The sequence below is a fragment of the Dendrobates tinctorius genome, unplaced genomic scaffold (assembly GCF_039654945.1).
Source record: "Dendrobates tinctorius isolate UK_male_01 unplaced genomic scaffold, ASM3965494v1 ptg000021l, whole genome shotgun sequence".
Lineage (NCBI taxonomy): Eukaryota > Metazoa > Chordata > Amphibia > Anura > Dendrobatidae > Dendrobates > Dendrobates tinctorius.
In genome coordinates, this window is record NW_027361689.1 from 16,463,594 (window position 1) to 16,485,487 (window position 21,894).

The 21,894-nt window shown below is 42.6% G+C and overlaps 1 protein-coding gene across 8 annotated transcripts in view; it reads left to right on the top strand.

Annotated features, from left to right (window-relative positions):
- Nucleotides 1–461: 461 nt before the first annotated feature.
- HPCAL1 (hippocalcin like 1) overlaps nucleotides 462–21,894 on the top strand; it is a 290,362-nt gene continuing 268,929 nt past the window's right edge. For 3 of the 8 annotated variants that reach the window (XM_073568219.1, XM_073568216.1, XM_073568221.1), the window contains exon 1: nucleotides 543–1,150. The gene's annotated coding sequence lies outside the window, so the exon portion shown is untranslated. The other 5 variants (XM_073568222.1, XM_073568223.1, XM_073568218.1 and 2 more) reach the window with 4 other exon arrangements.

Here is a 21,894-nt window from a genome sequence, read left to right on the forward strand (position 1 = left end):
CCCCTCCTGACCCCTTTCTTTAATAATGTCCCCCCTCTTGACCCCTTTCTTTAATGATGTCCCCCCTCCTGGCCCCTTTCTTTAATAATGTCCCCCCTCCTGGCACCTTTCTTAATTTCTCCCATCCTGGTCACTGTCTTTAATTATGTCCCCCATTCTGCAATGTCTCTCTATTATGGTCCCTGTTTTTTTTTTAGTAATGTTCCCCATCCTGGTCCCTTTCTTTAATAATGTCCCCCGTCCTGTAATAATGTCCTCCTATCATGGTCCCTTTCTTTAATAATGTCCTCACTTTTGTAGCATTGCACAGTCCTGCCAGCAATGATACAAAGTATCCAGAAGTGCTGGCTCCTGGCTTCTGTATACCGCTTCTTTCTGCCTTTCCTGCACAAACTGCAACATGTGATCTAATAAGTAACCAGCTGCTTCTAGTGTTTACCATACAATGTGATCTTTATTAGTAAATCACTAGAGGGAGCCTCACAGGGGAGAAACCGGAGCACTTCATAGATGGCTGTATGAAATATCATGGTGAGTACATGGACCTCTGCCTACAGCAGAAGAAGCAACTCCCATCCTCCTTCCACTCCCAGCAGCTCCACCTTCTACTACTTAGTGGAATGCACCAAGCCTAATCTAGAGCAGAGAAGCACAATTCCAAGAAGCAGCAAATAGCTCCAGGGCACCTAATGCTCAAGGCCTCACTGATCTTATGTCATTCGCAAAAAAAACCATTAGGAGCCCTTTAACAGTCTACCAGGCGGTGCAGTAATCAAGAGCTTATTTCCTAATTCCAGGCCGCCCCCCGTCTGGCAGCGTGGTGTGCTCTATTGTAATATTACATTAGTGGCCTGCCTCTTTACTATGCACTATCCCTGTGATTGACAGCAGCTCAGTGCCTGTCTGCAGCCAGCTAGGGACAGGGCTCCCTCTGAACACAGCAGCTCTGTGAACTTTGTATCACTGTTACCATCATCATCACTGGTGTGAGATTGTTGGATGCCCACGCCCCACATCTCATTTCCTCTTTCTGCCCACTGATGAGAAGGATATTTGATCGATGTCTCGGGGCTGTCGGCTTGCGGAAGCGACCCAGATACTAAGTAACTAGCAAGAAGGAACTTGAAGAGAGGAGAGGCGAAGACAGCTGGTAAGTGTTGGACTTCCATGCTTATAATGTAGATTGTCAGCTCTTCTTCACAGACGTACTTCGTATTTGCCGGTTCCTTTTTGGATCATAAAGAGTCGGGGAAATAGGTCGGCGCTATGGGGACACTGGAAAGGGTTAACCAGCCCAATCCGTAACTCCTGGCTTTGGTGATACATTAACGTAGAAAGGGTTAACTGAGCACAAATATATACATAATATACGATCCATATACATACAGGCTATTATGTAGTTTGCTTGGTTTGGGATCTGTCGTCCAGGAACCCACTTTAGTTTTACTAGTTTTACTGTATAGGTGGTAGAATAGTGTGAATGATATTAGCAGCTGTACGCATCAATGTTGCAAGGAAGGGTTAATCAGTTCACCCGTAAGTGCTGGCTCTAGGGTTGTCATGATGGCACAGAAAAGGGTTAACGGAGCGGATTTTACACATCGGAGCTATTCTGTGGTTCACACGTTGCATACCCTCGGTGTGGATTTTACACTCGGATTTCTAGACTGAGAGCTTTTGCACAGATGATTCGGGCATGTTACTATGTGTAGGGTTTTTATAACAAAACAATGCCGGTTAAATCTGCAGATTGAAATTTAATGGGTGAGATCCATATGGGAAAAGAATGGAAATTCATATGATTGTGGAGAGAAAACAAACGGACCAAAAGCCAATTTCTGCTCAGATTCTGCACCAAAACCGAATACGAGGTGCAGGACATTAAGTTATAATTCATTAACTTTGCCGCTACTGCAAAATTCTGTGCATTTAAGTTGTAATAAATCCATATCAAATATGCAACGTGTGAACCCAGTCTTGGATATCCCACCTGTCGCTGCTCCTCGGAGCCCACTTTGGTTATACTGGTGTTAGATGACAATTTGTATTGCTGGCACAAGATGTCCTGAGCATCAGTGTGCATTTGTGATGTACAGTAATAAAGGGTTAATCTACTCCATAGGCTGTTAAGGCAATGCTGAATTGTGGCAGAAAGGGTTAACTGAGCATGTCTTATATGTCAAGGCTGTAGTTCACTTTTCCTTGAGGCTCATACCACCTCTGGATATTTTGCTATGTGCATGCAGGTATGGAGTAGTAGTAGTAATACTAGTGGTAAGGTAATAGTGGTAGTAATGGTAGTGGTAGTAATAGTGGTGGTGGTAGTAGTAATACCAGTGGTAATAATAGTAGTAATACTAGTGTTAGCGGCGGTAGTAGTAATACTAGGAGTAGTAGTAGCAATACTAGTGATAGTAATACTAGTGGTGGTATTAGTAATACTAGTGGTAGTAGCAATAACACTAGTGGAGATAGTAGTACTAGTAGTGGTGATGGTAGTAGTAATACCAGTGGTGATAGTAATACTAGTGGTAGTAATACTAGTGTTATCGGCGGTAGTAGTAATACTAGTGGTGATAGTAGTAATACTAGGAGTAGTGGTAACAATACTAGTGATAGTAATACTAGTGGTGGTATTAGTAATACTAGTGGTAGTAGCAATAACACTAGTGGAGATAGTACTAGTAGTGGTATTAATAGTGGTGATGGTAGTAATAGTAATTGTAGTAGTAATACTAGTGGTAGTAATACTATTGGTAGTAATACTAGTGGTGGTAGCAGTAGTAGTAATACTACTAGTGATAGTAGCATTATTCTATAGTGTCAAAGCAAAAGGTTATTGTTTATCTGAGACTTTAGCTGCAGCAGAGACAGTACAGATACTGGCAGGGTTACTTGAGCATATTCTCTGGTTCTGTTAGGACTTGTGCCATCTGTCTCTACCTCTGGGCACCTGCATTAGTTAAGCTGCTGCTATAGAAACATGTCTATAACGTTATATTGTATTATTTCATCGTTATTAGGTGTCTTATGTGGTTACCAGAGTGAACAGATCTCCATCTGCTGCCATTAGCATGGAGCCCTGAACCAAGGCAAAGAAGGGTTAATCGAGCATATGTTATAGGATAATGCTCTAATAATGCCTCATACATGGGCAGCGCCTGTCACAAACGTGGACACTGTGTGTAATAAATCTCCCGATGGTTATCGGTACAGGCTCCGTGTTTTTACACTGACTGTATGTCCTCGCCAAACTCATGGAGGAATGACCATTTTTCTTCAACAACACAGATGAAAAGTACCAATACAAGTTTATGGGTTCATGAAAAACACGCACAGCACAGGGATGGAATCCGTGTACAGTCCTTGTTTAACATTGCAAAGTATAGGAGAAGCCTTGTAATATACCGTCATATCTGACAGTGTTGGCACCAATGAAATTGTTCTAGAAAATGTAGCATTTCTCCCGGAAAACTATTGCAATTACACTTGTATATTTCCTTTCTGTGTATTGGAACGACACAAAAAAAAGAGAAAAAAGGGCACATTGGACATAATTTCTCCACAAAACCTCAAAAATAGTCGGACAAAATTGTTGGTACCCTCAACTTAATATTTGGTTGCACCCTTTTGAATAAATAACTGCAATCAATCACTTCCTATAATCAGCAACAAGCTTCTTACAGCTCTCCGCTGGAATTTTGGACCACTCTTGTTTTGCAAACTGGTCCAGGTCTCTCATATTTGAAGGATGCCTTCTCCCAAGAGCAATTTTAAGATCTCTCTCTATGCTGGCCACTTCAAAAGTCTCCAGCGCTTTGTTTCCATCCATTTCTACGTTCTTTGTGAGGTATGTTTGGGGTCATTGTCCTGCTGCAAAATCCATGACCTAGGATGCAATGCTAGCTTTCGGACACTATATTGCGACCCAAAATTCTTTTGTAATCTTCAGATTTCATGATACCTTGAACACAGTCAAGGCACCCAGTTCCAGAGGCAGCAAAACAACCCCAAAACATCTTTGAATCTCCACCATATTTAACTGTAGGCACTGTATTATTTTCTTTGAAGGTCTCATTCCGTTGTCGGTAAACAGTAGAGTGATGTGCTTTACCAAAAGCTGAATCTTCGTCTCATCTGTCCACAAGACACTTTCACAAAAGGATTTTGGCTTATTCACGTATGTTTTGGCAAACTGCAGTCTAGCTTTTTTATGCCTCTGTGTCAGGAGTACTGTCCTCCTGGGTCTCCTCCTGCCATAGTGTTTCTTGTCATTCAAATGTCCACAGATTGTTCGCGCTGAAACTAATGCACTCTGAGCCTGCAGGACAGCTTGAATTTCTTTGGAAGTTGATTGGGGCTGCTTATCCACCATCCAGACTATCATGCGTTGCAGCCTTTAATCAGTTTTTCTCTGCTGTCCATGTCCAGGAAGATTAGCTACAATGCCATGGGTTGTAAACTTCTTCATTAAGTTGTCCACCATGGAAAAAGGAAACTCAAAATCTCTGGAGATGGACTTGTAACCTTGAGATTGGCGATATTTTTCAACAATTTTGGATCTCAAGTCCTCAGGCAGTTCCCTTTCTGTTCTCCATGCTTACTGTGACACACACAATGCAAAGATTGAGACCACTTCTTCCATTTATATCCGGGTTCAGGTGTGATTTTCATATTGCCCTCAGCTTTTCCTTGCCACAGGTGAGTTTGATCAAGCATCACATGCTTGAAACAAAGTTGTTGACCCACAAATTTGGAAAGGTTCCAACAATTTTGTTAGGTCCATTTTTGGAGTTTTGTGTGAAATTATGTCCAATGTGCCTTTTTTTGTCTGCTTTTTTTGTGTTGTTCCAATATACACCAAGAAAATATACATGTGTATAGCAAAACATTTGGAACTGCTATAATTTTCTAGGAGAAATACTTCATTTTCTGGAACAATTTCATGGGTGCCAACACTTTCGGCCATGACTGTATTTAGGTTGCTTTCACATTGCGTTTTGTTATATGCTCGGTGGCCCCGTCGGGGCTTACATCCGAGCCCCTAGCAAAATGGGATTCGGACGTCTAGAATATAATGGTGCTGACAGAGTGAACGTGCCCTCCGTCGTGCATCATTTTCGGGTGTATACGCCTATTGGAGGTGGACACCCAGATGTAGTAAACTACATCTTGTTGTCCGGCTCCAGTAGGTGTATGCACCAAAAAAATGATGCACAACGGAGCGCACTGGCCACCGAGTGTGTGGCAATACGCAATGTGAAAAGACCCTTATCCACTAATGAAACAAGGATGGTAAAAACGGACACACAGACCAAACACTGATGACACCGGTACCATTTTTTCAAGTATGTGTTTAAACGGGATGTGTGAATGAGGCCTTAGAAAAGATTTGCACCAGCACAGAAGTGCTAGCTAGTCACACCTTTGCACCCAGTGAATGAAGGGTTTTACAGTTCATTCTGTTATTTAGTGCAATGTAGTGATAAGTGAACGTGCTAAGATAAGGTGCTATCTGAGCATACTCGGGTGCTAACTGAGTGACTTAGGCGCGCTCAAACAAAGACAAGGTACAAAAAACCCTCATCGCTCGATTTGTTCTTGATTGTCATAATCTCCTTCTAGAAGTCAGGGACGGACATACCATTGGTGCAACCTGTGCAGCACAAGGGCTAAAAAAGTAAGGGGGCCATTGACACTTCCAAAGCAGTTGGGATTGTGATGATGAGCTATTGGGCTGCAAAGAGCCCATACTGTATATTGTTCTTGCACAGGGGTCCTCCCTCTTCTGTATTTGTCCACCATTATTAGGAGTTTCACCTATGTACTCTCCAGCTAGGTGTGTGGACCCCACAACCAGGTATTAGCAGCCAAAGAACTGCTCCTTTTTAATACAGCAGACCTGCTAGCGGTTCAACATCAATCATTAGTGGAAATCCATTATTCTGAGTGGATGCCTGCAGAGCTCTAGTGCAAATATGGCGAGCTATGAGGAACGTTTGGTAGTCCGGCTCTAGTGTGGTGTGTGTATCCAGAGGTGGAACACGAATGGTGGCCGGCCACGTGATTGCAATGGGGGCCATAAGTCTGGAGTCAATATTTCAGCCTTGGGTCTGCCCACTTCTCCTAGACATGCGGTGTATATGTATGGCAGAAGTCGGGAGTCCGCTGTATACCTGACATGTGCTGGCTGGTTTCCACATCTGGCACTTGTCAGTAACTTCTCCAGTTGGAGCTAGCCTTGATATTGACAGCTTAACCCCTCAGGTGCAGTGGTGAACTTCAACAATGGCATCTTAGGCTACTTTCACATTAGCGTCGTGCGACGCACGTCGCAATGCGTCGTTTTGGAGAAAAAACGCATCCTGCAAAGTTGCCCGCAGGATGCGTTTTTTCTCCATAGACTTGTGTTAGCGACGCATTGCGACGTATGGGCACACATCGCATCCGTCGTGCGACGGATGCGTCATGTTTTGGCGGCAGCGACGCACACAAAAACGTTACATGTAACTTTTTTTGTGCGTCGTGTCCGCCATTTTCGACCGCGCATGCGCGGCCGAAACTCCGCCTCCTCCCTGGACATTTCAATGGGGCAGCGGATGCATTGAAAAACTTTCACAACGTGCGACGCTACGTTGCCCCGACGCAGGGCAACATGCGTCGCACGACGCTAGTGTGAAAGTAGCCTAAGCAGATAGATGGGGTAAGGGCTCTCTCGTCTCACCCCTATAGGACCCCCACTGCACGATCAGTCATCCAGTGGATTGTTTAATGGCAAGAAGGGGGCCCATGTTGCTGGTCAATTTGGACCTTGGGGACACCTGATTTCCATGTATACCTCTGTGTATAGCTGAGAAGGTATGGTGCATATAGCACTTTCGGTCAATTATGTCCTAGGGAACCTTTTTAGACTGATTGTCACTTAGACGTTACAGCATCTTAAACAGTTGCTAAAGCACACACAATGTATTTCTGTGATGCATCTCATCTCAAAAAGTTGGAGCCTGACCCTTCATATGTCTCTGCATCTGATGGTGTGGCTATCCCTGTAAAGTATGAAATCGGCCTTATCTGTTTTAATAACTGAAGCAGGTAGACTGTCTAAAGATTGATCCATAGATTTTTAGCAATAAATCACTTAATGTGTGCAACTGTAAAGCGCTGCGGAATATGTTAGCGCTATATAAATTAAAGATTGTTATTATTATATTATTACTTAAGAACGGATGAAACCTAGATTGAAAACTGATGTACAAAGTATGTCTAATTTTTTCATCTGTTTTTTAATCAATCCTCATAGACTTGAATGTCTGAGTTTGAGCCACAAAACAGATGGGAATAGGATGTGCTCTGAAACTTAAGGGTCGAACGCACGGATCAGCACACTGACATCTACAACAGCTGTGTGAATGGAGCCTTAGGGTAAGTGCACACGTTGCGGATTGTGCAGCGGATTTGGCAAAATCCGCAGGTCAAAAGACCTGTGTTTTCCCCTGCGGTTTGACACCTCTACAATGGAGCAGGTGCCAAACTGCTGCGGATTCCGCGCAAAGAATTGACATGCTGCAGATTTGAAACCACAGCAAATCTGTGCGGAAAAATCAGCAGCATGTGCACAGCGTTTTTTGTTTTTCTGGTACTTTACACCGCAGCAGCAGGGCCAAAACCGATGCAGATCCGCAGCAGAATCTGCAGCGTGTGCACACACCCTTAACCTGAGGTCCAGAAGAAGAAGAAATTGTCATCAAACCACTACCTTTCGACACCCACAATGATTTGAGCCTGTTCACATGTGGTGTGTTTGCTGTTTAAACAGCTGAAAAAAAGGCGTTTTACAGTATCAGCAAAGTGAATGAGATATCTGTAATCTCGTGCACATGCTGCCTATTTTTTGCCTTGTGGATTTGAATCATTTAAGGGTTTTTTTTTGTTTTTTTTAATTTTCAAATCTGCAGAATATTAATTCTTTCAGCGTTTTCCAACCCATTCAAATGGATGGGTAAAAAAAACACATCAAAACACACATAAAAACGCTGCACAAACGCAAGTATTTTGTGTAGCGTTTTTCCTGCCAACACGCCGGCGTTTTCAGAAGAAAAATCTGCTGCCAATACTCATCGTAGCCTAAGGCGGCTTTCTGCAGTCTGTTTCGTAGCTGTTGTCAGACTGACTACATCATCGTGGCTTGTTTCACAACTTATGGAACGTTTTAAATACATATCTTTCAAGATTGTGTATAGGCCACCAGACTGAACACAAGGGGCAGAGAATCCTGCGGATAAAATCCGCTGCTGATTTTGTAGCGGAAATGTTTGTGGCAAAGCTGCGCGTTTCAAAGAGTGAAATCGGCGGTAATGGCGGCAGCACACGTTGTCCTAATGCGGATTTCATATTCACATTGACGGGCGATTTACGCTGCAATTATTTTCCGCAACGTGAGTATAAGATTTCTTACGAATCTCATTCGAAAATAAAGTTTCCATAATGCAGCGCATAAAAAATCTACCGTGGGAAGGGAAACCAAGAGCTTACAATCTAAATTATGTGCAGATACATATCCTATATTTCATTTATAGACTTCTATTCTTCATGCAATGCCCCGAATGATTAAATACTGATTATGAGATCCAGTATCTTCCGCCTGAGACTTTCATTACCGCTTTGCTGCTTAACCTTTGCCCTTCGGAGAATATTTTCTAGCCCGTGATTTGTGCTCCTGGGCTCTTGTTAATATTTCACCCTTTATATGGAGATGCAGGGCGCGGAAGGTGTTTGCTGTGAATAATAAGTCTCTGTTACATGACACACACATGCATTGTGTGAGAAAGCTCTGGAAGTCCATCGGTTTCCGCTAAGGAAGAATTATCCGCGCTTGACCTTCTGCCTCCTGTATAGTGTGCGGCTAATTACAGAACCACATATGAAATGGAATATGTATGCAATCTGCCAGGGTCCAGAAATGGAAACCTTTTATAGGAAAGTAGAATAATAGATATTGCTAAGTTTAGAATATGTTAGAAAATGGGTAAAAAAAGAAAATCAATTAATTTCATGCTAGATTTCTACAAAATGTCTCAGCCAAGGTTTACCACTAAGACATCGCCCCAGTGAGTTTGCTAGGATTCGTACCCACCGAGGCGGCACTACTGGAAAGTCTCATAAGGGAATGAGTAATTATTTGCAAAAAATCATGCCTACAAAGCTGGTAACCCGTATTATGGATCAGATGTGAAAAACTTAACCAAGTGGCTTCCTGTACAGAGGTTTAATATCAGGCTATTAACTTAAAGGGGTTGTCTGGCATCGGGCTACCAGTCTGCAGTCACTCTTCATGACTGCAGGCTTGTGAATCTTCATTTTGCGTGCTGTGAGGGTTCTCCTGCACCAGGAGCAACGGGTTTGTGATTTGCATACATGCAATCACATACCAACTAGAAGTGTTTGGCCTCGCTCAATGCAAGTGTATAGAGTGAGGCCAGACACGTTTAGTTGGAATGTGATGGGAAGTACTGTATGTAAGTCACATAATTGTGGTTATATGACCGCCCACTCCCGGCATCAGAGAATCCCAACAGAACACAGTGCTCACGTTGTGGGGGTTCACAAGTCTGTAGTGACATTGAGTAACTGAAAACTTGTAGCCTGATGCCAGACAACCCCTTTAAGTTGATTTCCTTATGTTAACCTTTTGTAGACGAAGCCAATAGGTTACACTTTTCACATCCATTCCATATTGTAGCCTAAGACCAGACAACCCCTTTAATATAGTAAAGCCTACTCCTGCCCAATGGTCAGTGCCACCACTTTTTTTTAAATATTTTTTTTTGAACATTTGCCAACTTTAATTTTCAACTATAGAAAGTGGGGGAGGAAAGGTAGAAAGTGAAGAGCAAGATGGGGCGAGGTTAAAAAAAGATACATGATCATGTTTTGGGCCCATATGACCAGTTGAGTTCAATTGTATGTATCCATGTTGTCTTCTTTCTTGTGGATATAGAGAACTAGTCACAAAGGACCATTTAGGAGATTACTAGTCCAAGTATTTTTCTATTATGGTAGCCCGATGTTTCCTTTTTTTGTTTGTGCTTCTTTATGAGATGTTCCCTGCTAGAAAGAGACACTTGTTCATGGGGGATTGTATAGGTCCCATAGCTTATAAAAGAAGGTCCCAAAAAAGGATAAAACAAAAATTGGGTGGAAGGATTGGGTAAAAGAGGGTGTACAGATGCCAAAATATCTCTAGAGTCCTAATCATAGGGAGAAGGAAGGAAGAATAAAGGTTTTCTGAACAATAGCCCCAGGCTTCAATTAAAGTCGCAGAGCTCTGCTTAGATTCTATTTAAGAAACAATGTATTATCCTAAAATAGGTTGTATCCTTTCTGAAAATTATTATTTCCCCTTCCCGGGTACTGAGTTCAGTCTCTGCCACCGCTTTCGGTGTCTGCTGTTTGTCTGCATATTATGTTTACGGAACTGCAGCCAATCACTAAACCCAGCTGCTGTGCATGCACAGCTGGCATGCGCCACTGAACTCACTGATTGGCTGCAGCGTTGTTAATGTGACTTAAGCACTGCAAACAAACAGAGACTGAGGTAACTACTACAGATTATAGCCCATAGTTTTCTGAAGGTAGACAACCCCTTTAAAGCAATATCGGGATTCACTGCTTGATAGAGGTGTAATTGGGAAGGACGCATCTATCCCGTCTATTCCGAGTAAAAACATACATCTATGCTCTAGCCTTGTATGTAGTTACATTACCTTCTAACCTCTATATATAAAACTCAATGTGTGTGTGTGTGTGTGTGTGTATGTGTATCACCAACCAATCACGAAGCATCTCTCATTTCACCAGAGCTAGTTAAAAGAAACTGAGCTGTGATTGGTTGCTATGAGCAAGTTTTCCCACTTGACAACACCTCAGCAGTCACTGACATGGGGGGAGAAATCTAGCATCCCCAGGAACATAAGCTCCCAGCCATTGTCTGACCCCAGAAAGGAGCAGAGAACACATGACAGAAATGAATCCCCCCTCCCGTGCCCATATACCCATCACACATCCTCTATCCTATAGGCACATCTTCCCTCTTAAAGGGATCATTGGTATGGAAGTCAGAGCAAATCCATCCAGCGCTCTGTTTTTGACCCCATGCCTCCCTTAAAGGGATTCTCGGTATGGAAGTTAGGACCATTCCACTGAGCTCTGTGGTTCTGACCCCAGGGTCTCTTAAAGGGATCATTGGTATGGAAGTTAGGGCAAATCCACTCTGCGCATTGGTAATGACCCCAGACCTTTCTTAAAGGGATCTCCGGTATGGAAGTCAGGGCAAATCCATCCAGGGCTGTGGTTTAGATCCCAGGCCTCACTTAAAGGGATCCTCGGTATGGAAGTCAGGGCAATTGCCTTAAAATGCTCTGGTAGTGACCCCAGGCTCTCTTAAAGGGATCTGCTGTATGGAAGTTAGAGCAAATCCCTCAGCACTCTGATTCTGACCCCAGGGTTCTATTAAAGGGATCATTGATTGCAAGTCAGGGCAAATCCACTCAGCGCTCTGGTTCTGATCCCAGGCTCTCTTAAAGGGATCCCCGGTATGGAAGTTTGGCAAATCCACTCAGCGCTCTGGTTCTGACCCAAGGCCCCTCTTAAAGGGATCCCCGGTATGAAAGTGAGGGCAAATCCACTCTGCGCTTTGGTACTGACCCCAGGCCTCTCTTAAAGGGATCTCCGGTATGGAAGTTAGGGTAAATCCCGCAGCACTCTGATTCTCATCCCAGGCTTCTATTAAAGGGATCATTGGTATAGAAGTCAAGGCAAATCCACTCAGTGCTCTGGTTCTGACGCCAGGCCTCTCTTAAAGGGATCCCCGGTATGGAAGTTACGACCGTTCCACTCAGTGTTCTGGTTCTGACCCCAGGCTGATGGGAAGATGTGGGATATTAGGGGTAGTAGTTCGGTGGCTCTGGCTGACGGGATGATGTGGGATATTAGGGGTAGTAGTCCGGTGGCTCTGGCTGACGGGATGATGTGGGATATTAGGGGTAGTAGTCCGGTGGCTCTGGCTGATGGGATGATGTGGGATATAAGTGGTAGTTGTCTGGTGGCTCTGGCTGTCGGGATGATGTGAGATATTAAGGGTAGTAGTCCGGTGGCTGTGGCTGACGGAATGATATGGGATATTAGGGGTAGTAGTCCAGCGGCTCTGGCTGAAGGGATGATGTTGGATATTAGGGGTAGTAGTCCGGCGGCTGTGATGGGATGATGTGGGATATTAGTGGTAGTAGTCCGGCGGCTCTGGCTGACGGGATGATGTGGGATATTAAGGGTAGTAGTCAGGTGGCTCTGGCTGACGGGATGATATGGGATATTAGGGGTAGTAGTCTGGTGACTCTGGCTGACTGGATGATGTGGGATATTAGGGGTAGTAGTCCGGCGGCTGTGATGGGATGATGTGGGATGTTAGTGGTAGTTGTCTGGTGGCTCTGTCTGACGGGATGATGTGGGATATTAGTGGTAATTGTCCGGTGGCTCTGGCTGACGTGGGATATTAGGGGTAGTAGTCCAGTGGCTTTGACGGGATGATGAGGGATATTAGGGGTAGTAGTCCGGTGGCTCTGGCTGACGGGACGATGTGGGATATTAGGGGTAGTAGTCCAGTAGCTCTAGCTGACGGGATGATGTGGGACATTATAGTGAATGTGGCTATGCGGAGTGGGCGGGATTCTACACTCAGCTTTATATATATATATAAATAGATATAATCATTATAATTTGTTATAACTAACCGTAGTTAGTTACTATGCCCGGGCAACACCGGGCTCTTCAGCTAGTATACAATAAAGAAGTCTTTTATAAGGTTGTAGAATGTGTTTCCCTGTGGGTTGTACTCATTGTAAAAGATCCCAAGTTGGCGTAAGTTCTACATTGTAGGATCTACATGTGCCGATAAAATTGTATATTATTGTCCAAAATCTGGAGACATTCGGACATCACTTTCTGCACTGGGGAAGGTTGTATATAAGCCCTCGTGGGCAGGGTCCTCTCTCCTTCTGTACTTGTGTGTCCCTTGTCTAAGGCTATGGGCCCACGTAGCGTTTTAAAACGCTCACTAAAAACCGGACTCCTTCCCAGAAATCGCGTGTTTTTTTCCGCAAAATCGCGATTATGATCGCGATTTTGCCGCGATTTTCGCATGCGATATTCAAGCGCTTTCCAAGCGATTTGAAGCATCGCTTGGAAAGTGATTGACAGGTTGGTCACACTTGTCAAACATGTGCGGAATGCCATAGGAATGCATGGGGGGGGTTCTGTACACGATTTTTAAACGTTTTCGCGCCGAAAATCGCTGCAAAAACGCTTAAAAATCGCTACGTGGGCACACATGTTTATTGTACTTGTCTATATTTTCCCCCTTTTCACATGTAAAGCGCCATGGAATAAATGGCGCTATATAAATGCATAATAATAATAATAATAATTACACTTGGACCTCCAAAATTATTGAAAAAAATTGCTTCTTCTTTACGAAGGATCATTATATTTGACATAACATATTCAGCCAAGATGTAAGACGTCTTCGCCATAATCAAGCCGAATCTTGAAGCTAGAGCTACTGTGCAATTATTCTGTTGTAAACCTTCCCTCTTCTCCTGTGGGAACCCCCTGAGCCATCTACTACATTGTAATGTTATGGATGAGTTGTTCCTACATGTCTTTTCTTCAGGTTTTCTTGGCATTGGCAGAAGAAGTAGAGACTATGACAAGCATGGTCCTGTTTTCACTTCGAGTAGGTGGCACCTTTCCCTTTAGTGTATTGTACCAGTAACAGGCACATAATTTATCACTGCCTTCAGTTAACACATGAAAGAACGCAACAATAAGTGTTTGTAATGGATCCTAGTAAACCGCTTCCCGCTTCTTTTACAATGGTTTCTTTATAGTAAGTCTTTTGTAAGGGGCTGCTTGGTCCTTGACAACAGGAATGGCTTTAGGTAGGTTGGTGTTCTGTACAGTACCTTCTTCTATTGCAGCTGTTGGGCATGAGGAGTGGAATCACAGTCTTGGGTAAATGATGCCAGAGGTGAAAGGAAAGGTGCCCTAAACTAATTATCAGGAACTATTTCATTATATCACTACATCCCTAGAATATCCGTCAAGTAGTTGCCAACTACCTGCTAGTTGTGCCCAGTGCAGTGCAGGTCTCTGTCGACAAAGACCGCTTCTGCCGGTGATTCAGTGGGTTCCTCTGACATCACGTTGGCACAGCAGTGGCTTCCCTTCCACTCTGCTCTGTTGACGGGGCGTAACTACCGACGTCATGTTGATTGACAGCCAGCTCCCTGCTGCCTAACTGTGGAAAGCTGGCTGTCAATCAGCATGATGTCTGCAGTCACACCCTGTGGATGGAGAATCCTGGATGAAGAAGAGTTGCTCTGTTGACGTGAAATAGCAGAATTGCCGGCAGGAGCTTTCAGTGACCACTGTGAGCCAGCGCCGGTAAGAACAGGCAGGTAATTGCCTCTGTTTCCAATTACCTGTCTGTTAGTTTTTAGTAAAAAAAAAATGTAAAAGAATCATGGATAACTTCTTTAAGGTTTGCTTTGCTTCAAAACCCCATGTTGAGTGCCTGTGTGTGGCACGGATATCTGCTGACAGAACTACTACTAACGTGCACCTTTAAAACAGGGTTGTCTACCAGCCGGCGCTCTAAAATAATTTTTTGAAAGCTGAAAATAGTAATTGTAGAAGTCCCTTAACAACAACAATCAAAAGTTGATCACTAGTTAGGCACCATACTCTTATTAATATACTAGAGTTTCCAACATTACTCCAAGAGCATCTGTTAGTAACTATAGAAGGAAGATGTTCCGTGCCATTTTAATAAAGGTACAATTTTTTTAATTAGCTGAAGGTAACCATCGACATACATGAAAAAAAAATTTTTCTATGGCAAGAGTGTCAATTAATATAACATGTACGGTCCCATTTAGATCACTATAGGTCAGCATTACAATATTTTATTTTGAACCCAGTCCTATTTGGACATACAGAAATTTACCCCATAATGAAGGGTATTGTTTGAGAGTGCTCAGACCAATGGAGCAGATTTCAATTAACCTATACAAACTGAATGAAGAACGTTGTATTCAGTTCTTCAACAGAAAAGGGCAAATTAGGCATTACAGAAGTTTTAATTAACATCTTGTCTGTGTAATTAAAGGACTTAAAGGGAACTCATGTGAGGAATATACTTTTTGTAACCACTTCTTTGTCCTGGTTAAAAATTGAGGTTCATGAACATGGATAACCCATATCATGATGCCATACGAGCTCAGCTAGTTTAGCCTATTTATGACAAATAATAAATGGTTCCGGTCCATTTGAATAGTGGATCAAGGATCGGAAACCTGTTTATGAGTAGCTCTGATAATGATAGGTTGATGGGCAATCTCCAGGACAATCCATAAAAATAAGGCACTTTTTTGCCCTCTCCGTATAAAAAAAGTAAGACGTCCGTGATTTTTTTTGAAGCTGAAAAAAACTCGTACAGATTATTTTTATTATATACAGATACCTCAGTGACATCTCAAATGTCAGAAAATGGTGAGGCTACACTGAGCCCACCTAGAGAGAGAAACAAAACACCCACTTCAATACATATGTATAACAGGAGGAACAGGAGTACTCAGGTGAATATAGTAATAGTACAGAATCATGCACCACAGTAAGGACACCCCAAGGCACTATGCAAAAAAGTTGTCAGATGATCTGATCAAAGTAATCAGAAAATAAGGGGGGATGAGAACTTACCGAGAGCAGGGGCAAGAAGAACCCAGGGCCAGGTGTATGAGGACCCCAACGCGCGTTTCGCGTGTCAACGACCACGCTTTCTCAAGGGAAGTACAAGAGGGGTATGAGCAGGACCTTTTAGACCCATGTGACGAGTCTTGTGGAGGCCCTTGATAATAATGTCATCACTAAGCAGATCTTTGATGGCCTCATATCTAAACATCCGAGGGTACCAACGTTTTATTTGTTACCTAAAATCCACAAGAATGCCCTCGATGATTCTGCATGTGCACTTGCATTTCATACAGATAGATCGCTCTGTTTCTCATGCACCTGTGGGCAGGTTGGCTTTTTGTTACTCTGAGTCTTTCTGCTTTTAGCCTGTGGTGGTGTAATATTTATTATCTTGCTTGTTACCTTGTTGATGTATTTACTGTTCTAAATAAAGATTCATTTTTTACTATATTCACCTGAGTACTTCTGTTCCTCCTGTTATACGTATTATTTTTATTGTAATTTTCAACATTGTGCAAGTCACAGAGAAAGCGGCTGATATCTTCATAACTGAATTATGGGCTGCAGACGTGTAGAACTTATCACAATGATTTACTATGGTTTTCCAATGTATCCGTAAGAATATTGTCTGTCCGTGATTTTTTGATAAGCTGTACAGAAGTCATGCTGACAAGTCTGGGAGGGATGCCAAGACGTGAATACAAGAATGATTGCCACCCCAAAAACCTGAATGATAAACCCCATCAGCACCATTAATAGTTTTGAGCCCCATGAACGAAATTCTACAAAGATTCCATTGTGCAAATAAGTAGAGGAGAGACCTGTTCCAAATATGAATATATAATGGCAAAGAAATTCTGCTTATCTGGAGATGAGACACATTTGCTTTCTTAGTGCTTTTTGTGCTATTTTTGAAGTCCTTATAAAACATTAAAAATTGCAGTACCGTATTTTACATGTTTACATGTTACATGTTGGTCTATACTATGGTTGCAAGTATGAATCATAAATTTAGTGCCAAGGACAGGAACTGGTTTCATTTTGAAAATTAAAAAAAAAAACTTATTCTAAAACCTTCCTTTGGAACAGGCTTTCCTGATCCTCGGATCTGAACTTTTCCTTGGTAACAATGAGCTTTGTACATCTCTGGTGGGAACTGTCACCAAGCTGAAAAGAATGAGTAGGAGTCATGCAAACTTGCTTCAAAATAGGTCGTTCGTAGGGTTTTGAAGGTGTTTCTTCAATTTGGAATTGAAATGTTGATCAGTACGAGAGATATAATTCATCTGTGTGCATGGACCATTTTAACCAATCGTCTCTTGTAGGGCACTAACAAATTTCTTTTCATGTCAACATCTGTTGGCTCATTTTTAATCACCTATCACTTCATTGCTTTTATTGGATGCTTGGTGTCCCTTGGATGCAGCTGAGCGGTTGAGTACCCCATTACATGTACATGCCTTCAAGTTACCGTATCTCCATAGGTCTTGCTTGATTGACAGCATTGGCTCCACAGGAGTAAGACGTGTTTCCATTGAAATCTCTTCTTGCTCAGTTCATGAGTGTACAGGCATAGAACAGATTGCAGAATAACTCCAGGATAATGGCTTTTCTGTGCATACGCAAGTACTTCTACATTACAGCGCATGCGCAAGTTTAGGTGGAGCCAGCGATGGCTCCTGTGGTTCCCACTCAGTGAATCAAGCATGATGAATGGAGAGAGAGCCTGAAGATATGTACTTGGATTAGCACGGCCAAGGTGCACTGAGCGCCTGATAAGCATATAGTGATAAAAAGAAAAAGATTTATTAAAAATGGGTCAAAGATTTTACTTTTATTTCTCTTCTCAACACACAGTGCTTACAAGTTGTGCTTGGTTTAAAGATTTTAGACATTTACTAGGCTGACAAGACAGGCGTGTTCACACATTGCGTTTTTGCAGAGTTTTTTTTTTTTAATGCAGATTTTAAGTGGCTTACAAAAAAAAAGCATGTTTTGCTGCATTCTTTTATAGCGTCTTTCTCAGGATACATTTGTCTCTTTTGTAGGCTGATAACGTTTAGTGCGAAAAAAAAATCTGATTCAACTTCATCAGGTTTTGGCACCAAAAATGCAGTAAAACCTGATTCTTGCATTTTTTGCAGCGTTTTTTGCACTGTGAAAAACGATGCAAAAATGCTGAAACAAGTGATATGCTGCATATTGCAAAAACTCAGCACTCTGACAAAGAGTCAGGAAATAAGAACAAAGGTGCATGCATGAGATTTCTGAAATCTCATAGACTTTGCTGGTACTGTGAAACGCAGCTGAAATTTTGCATTAAAAAAAAGTGTGAACATAGCCTAAAAGCAAGAAGTGCCAAATATGGTGCCACAGAAGTGAAAAGTGCCCTGATCCAGCTGCCTTGAAAGACCTGGACTGGATGTCATAGCAGGGGCGCACAAAATATTTTGCTCGCCTCTAGCTATTTTGTCTGCTGCTCAACAGGTAGAGTTAGTCTATGAAAAACCGAACCATGCTGCAATCTAATAATGGAAGACTGGATAATCGCATCCATGTCAGTAAAGTACCAAAGCAAACTGTCTTTTTAAAGAACCTTATTAGCCTGGTGGAAACTCCAAATATTTGTCGAAGTGCCAAACCTGAACATTTCCTCTCCTGGGAAGGGAAGGCTTAACAATGGCGCTGTTTACACTCGCATTTGGCTGTTACCAAAAACATGTATACTCTTTGAACAACCCCCATGGAGTATTTGTGAACCGAAAATAGTTCAATGGCCAAGATTGATCACTCCGCTCAACTGTGTTCATGGCACCTTACCAAGGGAGTTGTTTTCAGTGCAGCCAAATAGTTTTAGCCTTTATGACAAATCGTAATTCCCTTGTTTTGCTCCATATGAAAAATAGAACAAACATGGGAAACCAGTCTAGGCATTGCTGTGATGACAACTCTGATGGCGTTTTGTGGCAATAATCATTCACATCTCTTGATAGACACAATGAGCCCCATTAATAATACATGATTTCTCAAGTGCTTAATTGTGAGCCACATGAGCTAGCTTCTTCAACTTTCCAACATGCAAATAAGTATAAAGAGCTGGTCCAAATAGGCAAGTATGAATCCATAATGACAAGAAAATTCTGCATACCTGGAGATGAGATGACCATGCTTTCCCCAGTGCTTTTATGTAGTCCTACTTGAGAAAACTATAGTACTTTAAAAATTGCAGCATCGACCTGTAGATTTTACACGTGCAAACTCATAAAACCCAAAGAAATGAGACAGAACATAAGTTGGTATAAGTGCAATGTGTAGGTACACGTTCACACTGTGGTCATTTTACAGACAAAACCTAAAATAAAAACAAAATGAGCATATACTCTGTAGTAAGTAAATCAATAAAGCGTAAAAGCACATGTAAATAACATAGGCGACTTAGTTGACACTATTTTGATCAAAAAAGCTTAAAAGCCATCCCACCGCATCAAGATGCACCCAGTCGGGAAGGTCCTAACCTGTCTCTAGTATTAAAACCTCATCTAGTGTCCGCCGACCTCAATATACATGAGGTCAGAGCAAGACAGCATGTCCATGGGAAGATATATACAGTAGATAAATGCCAAGCTCAAAAAAGGGAGCCACACCCCTATTTTTACAAAGTGCAAGAAACTACAGGAAAACCAAAAAAGTGAGCCGGAATAGCTAATAGATATGACTATGACAACTGGTCTAGGGCAGACTTCTATGGACCATCCTTGGCACCACTGGCCTTTACTAGGCCCCACAATATCATCACAGATGTCAGCTCCTAATTAATGTTTATTTCAAGAACAATACCTTGTAGGGGACTGTATGCTGAGAAAAATCATACTTTTAATGTTGAAAACAACTAGCCCATTTTTAATCTTTATTTCCATATGCTAATTAGGTGATAGGTGCATCTTGGGCATGGTCAAACGACTCACTACACCTTACCATATATGTGCCTTCAAGCTATATCACCCTCTGTCTCTTTACTTCATTGACAGAGCTAGTTTCACAGGCGCCATCGCTGGCTCATGCACAGTGGTTCCGCAGCCTGTTCTATTGCGCTACACTTATGAATTACGCAGACATGTGATCACCATTGGCCAATCAGCTGAGAGCGAATAAGTAATTTACATACAGTTGGAGCTCGCTAAGTTTCTTTCTACAAGAACTTTTTTTAAATGTTCAACACTAAAGACCTCTGTCATAATGATGGATCATTCTCTGGAGGAAATGGTTGGTGCAGCTCAGGGTCAGCGTTTACATTCTTGGAAAATGTCTTACTTCCTAATTGATGATGTAACTGTGCTGCCCTGGTGATGGGGTTGGATGTAGTTCATGTGCATCTCTAATTTGATTCCTTCTTATATACCGTCCATAGAATTTGCTAATTTTAGAACAAAAAATTCCTATACCAAGCTGTCATTTTCTGTATGTACTTCATCCATAGTTTTCCCGAAATTGTATTCAAGTCTTCTTCACATGTTATTTTGTTTCGGCTGTTAGTTGTTCATTCCTGACATTCATGTATTTGGGGATTTAGACTTTGTGCATAATAAATATATTTATTAGATTTATCTGAGAAAACCTGTCTCTGCTATAGTTGTAAAATTCTTCTATACCCTTTGCAAATGTAAAGAGGTGGCGGAGACCCTTGTCTGCCCCTTCTCCTTGTGTGCTAGGCCTGTGCACTTTATGCAGCACCCGAATGGTGTATATGTATGTTAACATATTAATGTGCTGTGTTTGCAATGTTTCATATATGTGTTGATGCAATGTGTGATGCCCCTTTTATTCTGTACTGTCTTAACTTGTATTGATGTGGTGCTGTGTTTGTTATGCACATGGTAGAGGGAGGGACAAACGGCATTAATTTATGGGGCTGAGCCAGCAGCCTCTAGGGAAGAGGAAGCTCCTGCTTCCTGGTGAGAGTCCAGGCAGGAGGGCCTGAGGCAAGGTGTGTGTCCCCGTCTGGGGCACAGATGTGTCCCCTCTTGGGACAGAAGGGGCCCCCATCTGGGGCATATGTGCGTCCCCATCTGGGACAGAAGAGACCCCCGGCTGGGGAGAATATTCACTGCCAGGACTGAGTAGTGCCCCGCCGAGGACTATAAGCGTCCAGGCATCGGTTTGAGGACTGTAACTGTTACTGCCATTGCTGCTACCGCTAAAACGGCAGTGAAGGAACTAGAGAAAGAGCAGGAAGTTTACCTGAATTACTGTAACTACCTTTTTCCACGTTTTTCTATTTTTATTGCCTTTTCTCTACTCTACAATAAACTGTTATCCTTGTTGGATTTACGGTTTTCCTGGATCCTGATTGCCCGTGTTGCAGTGTCTGTGGAGGTAAATCGCCTGGGGTTCATCTGTCCTGTATAATTTATGTGCAAGGGGTCAGGGTTTTCGCTGACTGTTTGCTCAGTGGACTCTGTTCTTGGACTGTAGCTTTAAGTGACTCGGCCATAACTACTACCCTATGCCACCTTGTCACACAAAACTAAGATCGTCTTGTGGTGCATTGTATGTTACGTGGCATTGTTCCAGTTGGTTTTTAAAATGCATTTTCCATAAAAAATAATGTTAATCCTTAGATGGGTAATACAGCGGTGCTCGGGCTTGCATTCCTATCTTATAGCTGCAGCGTCTGAGAATAGGATCCGGCAAGGGTGTTATTTGGGGGACTTCTATCTACCCTGCCGAAGACGGTCTGAGAATAGGATCTAGCAAGGGTGTTATTTGAGGGAGTTCTATCTACCCTGCCAAAGAAAGAGCAAAGTATTGTAGTGCGCATGCGCCGGCTTTACTACTTGTTTAGACTTTTCCCTGTGCATGCGCTCTGCAGCACTTCACTCTGCGAAGCAGGGAAGGAGGGCGGAGACCGCAAGAAAAAAGGAGGTGTCCGATCAAGACCAGAGATGCCCATCGGATCGGGCCACGCTGTTTGTGAATATAATAATTTTTTTTTTTAGATCTGCAAACTGGATTGGGGACTTTTTTTTTCCAGCATTCCAGTATGCTGAAAAAAAAGACCCTAATAGTGGTGGCCGTACTTTATATGGGGAG